The sequence below is a fragment of the Corythoichthys intestinalis genome, chromosome 4 (genome assembly GCF_030265065.1).
Source record: "Corythoichthys intestinalis isolate RoL2023-P3 chromosome 4, ASM3026506v1, whole genome shotgun sequence".
Classification (NCBI taxonomy): domain Eukaryota; kingdom Metazoa; phylum Chordata; class Actinopteri; order Syngnathiformes; family Syngnathidae; genus Corythoichthys; species Corythoichthys intestinalis.
Genome location: NC_080398.1, coordinates 12808085 through 12819180, shown reverse-complemented (window position 1 = coordinate 12819180; position 11096 = coordinate 12808085).

Genomic DNA, 11096 nt, shown 5'->3' with positions numbered 1-11096 from the left:
CAACTTGGATATTAGCTATCTGTCTAACAGTGGCATAGCCATTGTGCTTGTTTTGTCTTTTTGTACACTTGTTTAGAGTATAAGCAATTTACTAAAGATTTTTGAAAGGTGAATCAATAAAAACACACCCCTAAGACATAAATGAAAAGAAAAAACACAGCATGCCTGTGTCTGTGTCTTCTTTGGGAGAAATCTATGAGACACCTGGAATGAGCAGGGGGTCTTCGGTCAGAGACATTGTGATGCTATCTCTTGCTTTTGTTTCTCTGATTTCAAGAAGTCACCTTCATTATTACACCACAGGAGACTACACGGTCCCACTGAGTCTACATCCTGAGAAAACCAGTAAGCACCAAATTAGCCAGACAATAAAACGGAAACCAGTCACCAGTGTAAAATAAGATCTAATATGAGTTGTTTCAGACATTTGGCCTAAGGAAATAATCAGTTTTTTTTATTATTGTCACAGTGGGAAAAATATTATTTTCCCAATATATTTATTGCATACTTGTACATTTCATTACTGATAATCTGTGTACTGCAATTCTATTCAAGTGTCAGATCTGAACTTGAATGAGTTACGAGTTCACGTTCAGCACCCTATTAACACAATTTTTGCCTTGCCAGGCCATACACTACTGGCCAAAAGTATTGGCACCCCTGCAATTCTGTCAGATAATGCTCAATTTCTCCCAGAAAATGATTGACATTACATATGTTTTGGTAGTAATATCTTCATTTATTTTGCTTGCAATGAAAAAACACAAAAGAGAATGGGGAAAAAAATTAAATCATTATTATTTTACACAAAACTCCAAAAATGGGCCCGACAAAAGTATTGGCACCCTTTCAAAAATCATGTGATGCTTCTCTAAATTGTGTAATTAACAGCACCTGTTCCCTACCTGTGGCACATAACAGGTAGTGGCAATAACTAAATCACACTTGCAGCCAGTAAAATTGATTAAAGTTGACTCAACCTCCGTCCTGTGTCCTTGTTTGTACCACATTGAGCATGGAGAAAAGAAAGAAGACCAAAGAACTGTCTGAGGACTTGAGAAGCAAAACTGTGAGGAAGCATGGGCAATCTCAAGGCTACAAGTCCATCTCCAAAGACCTGAATGTTCCTGTGTCTACCGTGCGCAGTGTCATCAATAGGTGCAAAGCCCATCGCACTGTGGCTAACCTGTGGACGGAAAAGAAAATTGACGAGAGATTTCAACAAAAGATTGTGTGGATGGTGGATAAAGAACCTCGACTAACATCAAAACAAGTTCAAGCTGTCCTGCAGTCCGAGGGTACAACAGTGTCAACCCGTACTATCCGTTGGCATCTGAATGAAAAGGGACTCTGTGGTAGGATACCCAGGAAGACCCCACTTCTGACTCAGAGACATAAAAAAGGCATTCTGGAGTTTGCCAAAACTTACCTGAGAAAGCCAAAAATGTTTCGGAAGAATGTTCTCTGGTCAGATGAGACAAAAGTAGAGTTTTTTGGGAAAAAGCATCGACATAAAGTTTACAGGAAAAAAACGAGGCCTTCAAAGAAAAGAAAACGGTCCCCACAGTCAAACGTAGCAAAGGTTCCCTGATGTTTTAAGGGTTCCTTTGCTGCCTCTGGCACTGGACTGCTTGACCGTGTGCATGGCATTATGAAGTCTGAAGACTATCAACAAATTTTGAAGCATAATGTAGGGCCCAGTGTGAGAAAGCTGGGTCTCCCTCAGATGTCATGGGTCTTCCAGCAGGACAATGACCCAGAACACACTTCAAAAAGCACTATAAAATGGTTTGAGAGAAGGCACTGGAGACTTCTAAAGTGGTCAGCAATGAGTCCAGACCTGAATCCCATAGAACACCAGTGGAGAGATCTGAAAATGGCAGTTTGGAGAAGGCACCCTTCAAATCTCAGAGACCTGGAGCAGTTGGCCAAAGAAGAAAGGTTGTGCTACCAAGTATTAGGCTGAGGGTGCCAATTCTTTTGTCCAGCCCATTTTTGGAGTTTTGTGTAAGATGATGATGATTTATTTATTTATTTATTTTTATTCTGTTATGTGTTTTTCCATTGCAAGCAAAATAAATGAAAATATTACTACCCAAGCATTTGTAATTGCAATCATTTTCTGGGAGATATTGAGCATTCTGTGACAGAATTGCAGGGGTGCTGATACTTTTGGCCAGCACAGCTTTAGATTCTCTAACAAGTATGAACTCTGAAGTAGCGAAAGTGTGGTGACCATCGACTGTTGGTGACTTGTATCCTAGTAAATAAAGCGTTGGCGGTTCGGTAAAATGAGGGGCAACACACATCCAGTGTATTTGACCAGATATGAACTTTTAAATTTGAATAATACAGTACTTGATCTTATACTGCTGATGTTTTACATGTCCACAAGAACAAAAATAGGGACAATGCATATTGAAAAATAGCTATTGACAGACTAAGGCACTTTTCAGACTTGTACAGCAAAGTAGCTTTCAGGTAGTTATACTTTATACTTATACTATGTAAATACCGATGAATCATCTACATACACATTTGATATCATTTAGTTGGCCAAATATAACTATACTGTGGACCAAATTTGGTCCACTGGACTTCACAGACCTTAGGCACATGTAGCAAGATTTTCCTTTGAGCTGCGAGGGGAGTTTGTTGAAAATGAAAAGGTTAGACCAAACAAATATGGGACCATATCTCTATTAGTTGCTTACAAAAATTGTTTATTTCAATATTTTCTCTAATAATTCAGTAACATAAATTCAAATGTTGTCTAGCAGGGTCATAACATTTCATTACCAACTGCTTATCGGCAACACTGGATGAATGTTTTCCTTAATGGTTTGATGTTTATGACGGATTGAATACAAAATACAAAGGGCAATATGGTTAACATGTGTTAAAGCTTATTGGGCAAAGACTGAAATTCACCATTTTTCAAAATCTAAATTATATTAAAAGTGTCTTACAATTTTTGAATTGACTGACCTATTCAGAGATCCATTCATCTTCTTTTCTTTTTCACTTTTTCTGATTAAAAACACGGGTGAGCCAGTGCCAGGATACAGACTCCGCTGGTTGCCAGACAATCTTTTTAAGCCAATTAAATATTTTTTTATGTTTCATCCTATTTAGTTCAACTTTAGCTGTTGCCTTTTTCATTGATCGACTGGTAAAAGCCATTCAGTGAGTGTGTGAATATAAGTACCCTGTGATTGATTGACGACCAGATTAGAGTGTAGTCTTGATTTCGCCTGAAGTCCGCAAGGTTATGCTAGTAGCTAACATACTGTACTAGTATATGATTGGATAGTCATTCTATTTAAAATCTGTTGACTTGCACTTTACAAAGCTACAATGATTGATATCCTCAACATAATGCAAATTTTGCTTATCTAACCCAAGAAACAATGTTCTATGAACTGAATGCATTCAATCGAAAAACTTTCATCTTTCAAGCTTTGACACAATACATATACATATGGACCTTGTTTCACCTTACGCTGTCCAATATTTCATGTTAAAATCATCATCTTTTATTCATTGACAGTGGAACAAGGAAAAGGCACAGGAAAAAGCCAATTTTTGTTGGGATAACAAAAGTGTCATGTCGGATCACTACATAGAACTTGTGGTTTTCTTCAAGGTTAAGATGAAACCTTCCAACCACAGTAATCATCAGAAACACATACACATCCCACACAGATTCATCCACACTGAATATAAAAGTAGGAGAAGGTCAAGGAATAGAAAATCCATCCCAATCCAAGTTTTAGCATCATTCAAAGTGTTTTTAATCAAACCGAGATACAGTCCAAATGTGGCTACTGGCACCAATGAAACATTTTTGTCTTAAGATTGTTAAAACACAGCCAGTTATAAGAGGTGAACTTGAGAACTTTTGTTTATTTCAAATATTTTAACATGTCACTTCTTTTGTGAATTTGGACTTCTCTCTTTTCCCATTTCTTTTCAGATGAATGGTTCTTAGGCTGAAAGTCTGTCTTGTGTGAAGGCTACCTTCCCATTTCGAAAGTCGAAGTCATTTTAGTTTGCTTTTGTTTCTCTCTGCTTCACTTGGTGTCCTTGGTAACTGCATGCAGAGTGATTGCTTGATCTAGCCCTCTAGCTTTTATGCTTTACAAATATAAGTCTCATCCGCACATGGCAACGTTTTGTTAAACAAAGGGGCAGTTTACATGGCGACTCTGTGACACCAAGACGCAATGACTGTGTTGCGGGGTGGCCTCGCTTCATATGGTGTCGGCGAAGACGGAAGGCAAAGACGCAAACCTTGGAATCCTGCCTCCAAAGTGGAAGGATTTGATTGCGAGGGCTTGAGGGGGCTTGCGCTGCATCCATATCAATGGAAAACTCCCGCGCCGATAACGTCAGCACTTGCACATGTCACAATGGCCGTACGCAGCGGAGCTACTAAACAATAAACAGCAAATGAAGGAACGTCGGCTTTAATTTACTGTTTTAATAATATTTTTAAATTGAAATATGTAAATGTTTCCATTTTTCTGCCTTTCGGAGCAAAAGAAAAATGCCATTGCTTGGAGCGGGCGAGCATGTTGTCTTCCAGGCTGAGGAGGTTGTTGGGGTCAAAGTGCATCATTCGCTGTCGCCTTGTAAATCTGCACTGCCGCCTAGGGCTTGGCATGAATACTACAGTGGGGCAAATAAGTATTTAGTCAACCACCAATTGTGCAAGTTCTCCTACTTGAAAAGATTAGAGAGGCCTGTAATTGTCAACATGGGTAAACTTCAACCATGACAGACAGAATGTGGAAAAAAAAACAGAAAATCACATTGCTTGATTTTTAAAGAATTTATTTCCAAATTATAGTGGAAAATAAGTATTCGGTCACCTACAAACAAGCAAGATTTCTGGCTGTCAAAGAGGTCTAACTTCTTCTAACGAGGTCTAAAAAGGCTTCACTCGTTACCTGTATTAATGGCACCTGTTTTAACTCATTATCGGTATAAAAGACACCTGTCCACATCTCAGTCAGTCACACTCCAAACTCCACTATGGCCAAGACCAAAGGGCTGTCGAAGGACACCAGAGACAAAATTGTTGACCAGCACCAGGCTGGGAAGACTGAATCTGCAATAGGTAAAACGCTTGGTGTAAAGAAATCAACTGTGGGAGCAATTATTAGAAAATGGAAGACATACAAGACCACTGATAATCTCCCTCGATCTGGGGCTCCATGCAAGATCTCACCCCATGGATTTAAAATGATAACAAGAACGGTGAGCAAAAATCCCCGAACCACACGGGGGACCTAGTGAATGACCTACAGAGTAGAGCCTAGTTCGGGCCTAAAAAATCCAGCCCGACCCGACACGGCCCGCTGGTATTGAGGCCCGACCCGGCCCGAGCTCGATCACTTAACTAGATTTGCAGGCCCGAGCCCGAAAAACCTGATTTTTTTTTTTTTTTTTTTTTTTTTTTTTTGAATGACGCGGAAAAAACGCTGCAGCAGCAATTTATTTTCATTTCTTCGAGTTGGCAGAAAAAAACGCAAGTTTTCTTAATGTTTAAATAATCTACATATTTTTTTTGGAATTATCAAAGCATTCACACAACGAAATAACGCTGGGAAAGTTTGTTAAACATATTTCTGAGTGTGTGGGATATTGTTCTCACATGGACGGGTCTCTCTGACAAGGAGAGGGAACAGGAGAGGGCGGCGCCTCGGCCGTGCAGCGGGAGGACAAGAAGAAAAAGCGGCCGGCGCCACGGCGTTGGTGCACACGCACAAGCAAAAGCGCAATACAGAGAGCATGCTCTCCATTTTTTTTTTTTTTTTTTTTTTTAAAATAATTTATTAGTCCGGCATGGCGGCCCGACCCGACCTGACCCGAACGTCAATACTCAAATTGTGGGCCCAAAAATTCGGGCACAAAATCTAACCTCTACTACAGAGAGCTGGGACCACAGTAACAAAGGTTACTATCAGTAACACAATGCGCCGCAAATCCTGCACTGCCAGATGTGTCCCCCTGCTGAAGAAAGTACACGTCCAGGCCCGTCTGCGGTTCGCTAGAGAGCATTTGGATGATCCAGAAGAGGACTGGGAGAATGTTATGCTCAGATGAAACCGAAAATAGAACTTTTTGGTAGAAACATAAGTTCTTGTGTTTGGGGGAGAAAGAATACTGAATTGCATCCAAAGAACACCATACCCACTGTGAAGCATGGGGGTGGAAACATCATGCTTTGGGGCTGTTTTTCTCCAAAGGGACCAGGACAACTGAACTGTGTAAAGCATAGGTGTCAAACCAATTCCACAAAGGGCCAAGTGGGTGCTGGATTTTGTTCCAACCGATTCCACGCAAACAGTTTAACCAATGAATTTTCTGTTGAAACAAGCAGCACCTGACAAAGTTTAACTGATTACCCATGTCAGAGATCTGATTGGTGAAAAGGTGTCCTCTTCATTGGTTGGAAAGAAAACCTGCACCCACTTGGCCCTTTATGGAATCAGTTTGACACCAGTGGTGTAAAGAAAAGAATGAATGGGGCCATGTATCATGAGATTTTGAGTGAAAATCTCCTTCCATCAGCAAGGGCATTGAAGATAAGAGTTGGCTGGGTCTTTCAGCATGACAATGATCCCAAACACACAGCCAGGGCAACAAAGGAGTGGCTTCGTAAGAAGCATTTCAAGGTCCTGGAGTGGCCTATCCAGTTTCTAGATCTCAACTCCATAGAAAATCTGTGGAGGGAGTTAAGTCCATGTTACCCAACGACAGCCCCAAAACATCACTGCTCGAGAGGAGATCTGCATGGAGGAATGGGCCAAAATATCAGCAACAGTGTGTGAAAAGCTTGTGAAGAGTTACAGAAAACGTTTGGCCTCCGTTATTGCCAACAAAGGGTACATAACAAAGTATTGAGATGAACTTTTGGTATTGAGCAAATACTTATTTTCCATCATGATTTGCAAACAAATTCTTTAAAAATCAAACAATGTGATTTTCTGTTTTTTTTTTTCCACATTCTGTCTCTCATGGTTGAGGTTTACCCATGTTGACATTTACAGGCCTCTCTAATATTTTGAAGTGGGAGAACTTGCACAATTAGTGGTTGACTAAATACTTATTTGCCCAACTGTACATCGTTTTGATGCGAAATTGCGACATTGGTCAAATGGAGACTGAACCATATAGATGCAAACATGAAATTTTTCGTCTTCTCGGAGAGTCACTATGTAAACAGCCCTTAAATATCCTGCCCCTTCCATTTAGGGGGACAAAAAAACGCACAAATGCACCTATAGTTTTTATTTTCCTTTTTTTTTTTTTTTTTTTTTTTAAGAATGGGCTTTACTGTTTCGTTTGTATTCTCTACGCTAGGAAATAATGTCAAACACAAAGTGTTAATTTGAAGAGCAAAGTACAACTTGCAAGCAATGTATAAATGTAGTTACGTTTCTGCAACTGCATCTGATAATGTAAACAAATCAAATATTCATACTACAAATGTTCTACATAATGCTCATGTTACATGAAACAAAGGGAGAATATAAATCACAGGCGATGCTGGTCCAAGCCACAAATAGCGAGGAGCAATGGTAGGAACCGCAGCTGTACAGTAAGTGTTGAAATTAGTTCGTCTATTAGCAATTGTTGCATACGCTATGGACTCAAGATGTCCTGTGTTACATCTACAGACCGAGCTGCAGTTTAACCTTTTAACACCTACTCCTAAAAGCAGCAATTTGGACATACAGTATTTTGCTCCTTTAGCTTTGGAATGTCCTACATTATTGAGTTTTGGTCCCTTTTCCCAGTTGTTCTTGTTATTGACATTTCAGCATCAGATTAATGATTATTACATTATTTTGAACAGTCAGCAGTTTAAAGGGACTCAAATGGTCACTCCCAGGGACCCACATTTCATAAAATCCTACTGTTATCAATGTCAAACCAGGTAATATTATTAGCACTCAAACAACATATTCTACATGTCATGCTCTGATCGATCAGCCACTAATCATCATGGGCCGATTTCCTTGGGATCGGTGATCACAGAACCATGTTTTTTAGCGCCAATCCAAATACATCAATAAATAGCATCTTTATGTCAAGCCTGTCTCTCTTTAGGGAATATAACACCCTTACAAAAAGCTGACATTGAAATCAGCAGCATAAAACACTGACTGGAGCATCCCTCGATGCAAACTTTTCGCAGTATTACACCACTACACTGCTGCTTTTACATCTAGGATACTTCAATTTACACCCTCAAATTATTACTTTGCCAGCCTGGAAGATTTCATAGGGTGGTGCTGCTTCATATGTGATTAAGGCTTTCAAGGTCCATTTTAAGAGCGTAGTAAAGCAATGGCGTGGTGGGCGTTTGGTACCTGAGCTTTAAGTGGGGGTTTACCTGTCTCAATCTGCCTTTTATTGCACTCTATCTCTGTCACTGCTATACTCGGCATAAATACAATATTATTGTATGCAATTTTCTAGAGAAGTTCAGAATCAATAATTACTGAATAATGAGGCAAAGAGAAATATAAATGAAATGCATCATCCTGAATAGAAATTCAAACTATTATATGTATGTTAGGAAGAAAAAGGGAATTGCATTTACCCTATTTAGTGGTTTTATTAAATTGTAACCCATGTATTCACTATGAGTCTGAGTTGGTATATGACTTTTGCTTTTAAATTGCCCTCTTCTACAACTGTGTCCAGGGGAAAGAGTCACAGGTCACATTCCATTACCTCCCCTGGGAAAACTTTACGAGAAACAGACGTTCGCTGAACAAAAGGTATTTCTTAAATTGCTTAAACTGCTTAGGGGAAGATAACATTGTTATCTGACACCACATACCACATGGAGGAGGGAGACATGTGACTCAGGACGGCTGGAGAGGAGGGCAACTCACTTTTACCTGATTTGAATACAACCAATAGACCATTGCCAAGTTTGAATGTTTAGTCTGTTTCATGAATATGTATCCATGTTGCTATAAAGGAGGATGTGCCCAGAAAATAAACGAGCTTGGTTTGTAATGCATCACCTAAGTGCCTTACTCTCCTTCTTTCCATGCGCATGTAAAAGGTAGATACTCGAGTGGATGTCTGACCTGATGATTTAATCCCCAGTGGGTGGGAGGCGAGATTCCTGACATTAATAGAGGCGAGATTTTTCCTGACAATGTATTAAGATGTGCATTATGCAGATGACATATTTTTCTTTTAAAAATGGGTTATAATGAGTTTATCCGACCTATCAATCACAGGGCAAGAAAAATGCTGAGGTCATAATCCTGATTTGTCCTGTGAGGACAAATTTGAAATACGATTGGATAGAGAAACAGTCCCGATCAGTGACGTTCCTAGCCTACATGGTGCCCTAGGCTACGAGACGCTTTGCTAACGATCCCAATATATATATATATATATATATATATTTTTTTTTTTTTTAAAGGAAAAAAAAAGTAGGGCTGTCAAACGATTAAAATTTTTAATTGAGTTAATTACAGCTTAAAAATTAATTAATCGTAATTAATCGCAATTCTAACCATTTATAAAATATGCCATATTTTTCTGTAAATTGTATATATATTCTGTAAAATAAATTGTTGGAATGGAAAGATAAGACACAAGATGGATATATACATTCAACATACGGTACACAAGGACTGTAGTGGGCATTTCACTCTACTGTCATTTAAATCTGTCTACGCTGTCCTCACTCCGAAGCGTCTACTTTTTCCAAAGCTAGACAGCTAGTGAACGACGCCATAATAATCAGACTTCTTTCTTTTTCATCTGTATTATTAATAAAATGGCCTCAAACCATTGTCCTCTTTAGACCGTCGTAAAACTACAAAAAAAAAAAAAAAGGAAACAAGCATTGCATTAGCAACAACGTTAGCTTAGCACGCTATACAGGTTCACAAAACATAAACAAAAAGCGTCTCATACAAAAAATATAACATTTCCCTTACTAACATAATATGTGCATTATTTACAACAACCATACTTACGGACAAATCTTGTCCAAGGATCATATAAGCACAACATTACAACGTAGGCGTCAGCCCGAGACATCCTGCAGCCATATTGAACTGGCAAGACAACAATAAACCATGTCGCAAAGCGACCACAAGAGTTCGCTGTTAGACAGCACAAAAAGCCTTGCTGTAAAACTTACCAAAAGGCAGAATACTGTCTGAGCGGGACATGTGTGTTAATTGCGTCAAATATTTTAACGTGATTAATTTAAAAAATTAATTACCGCGCGTTAACGCGATAATTTTGACAGCCCTAAAAAAAAAGAAAACAAAATCTCCCAAAAAACCAACTACAGTTGACCCACAAAACACACCGCATGAAGTATACTTAGCACAAACAATCAAAACACAATATTTGCTAAGAATATTACATTTATTGACACTATCAAACCAGTTGAAGTTGAAAAACAATAAATAAGTGTTAGAGAATATTGATCTAACATCACAAACATTATAATATATTGTGAAAATAATAAAGGAAGTGTAAGAGATTCTACTTGTGACTAGTTATCTCTGATGTGTTGACCACTAAAGGGGCTCATGTTAGAGAGCGCAGGAGATCCAAATCAAATACTTTTTTGGGCTCATGTGCAGGTGAGCATACATGTACACACATTTAATCTTTGGTGAATGGCATGCAGATACCTACAGTATGTAGTCAACGTTCACAGACCTGTCAATGTGTTTGGTTTATTAATTATTAAACCACATCATTTTAACTATAAACCAACTATAGTGAACATTTGCACGCTATCTCCCTTCAAACCACTACATTCCCTGCTAACATTGATTATTTTTTATATGATACTAACTGCCGTAGCCTATAAAAAACAAGCAGACAACTATGAAATTATGAGTGAACGATTAAAAAAAAACGGACACAAAAACACATTTAACACAACTATTCCTCCACCTAGCATTATGAGGAATGCTCGAAATCTATGTGCAGCAGCATCTCGATTCCCTTTACACGGCATACTCACATCATTATTGAAGGAGCAGACACATAATCAGGGAAAACGCAGAACTGGAAATAAAAGCACGAGC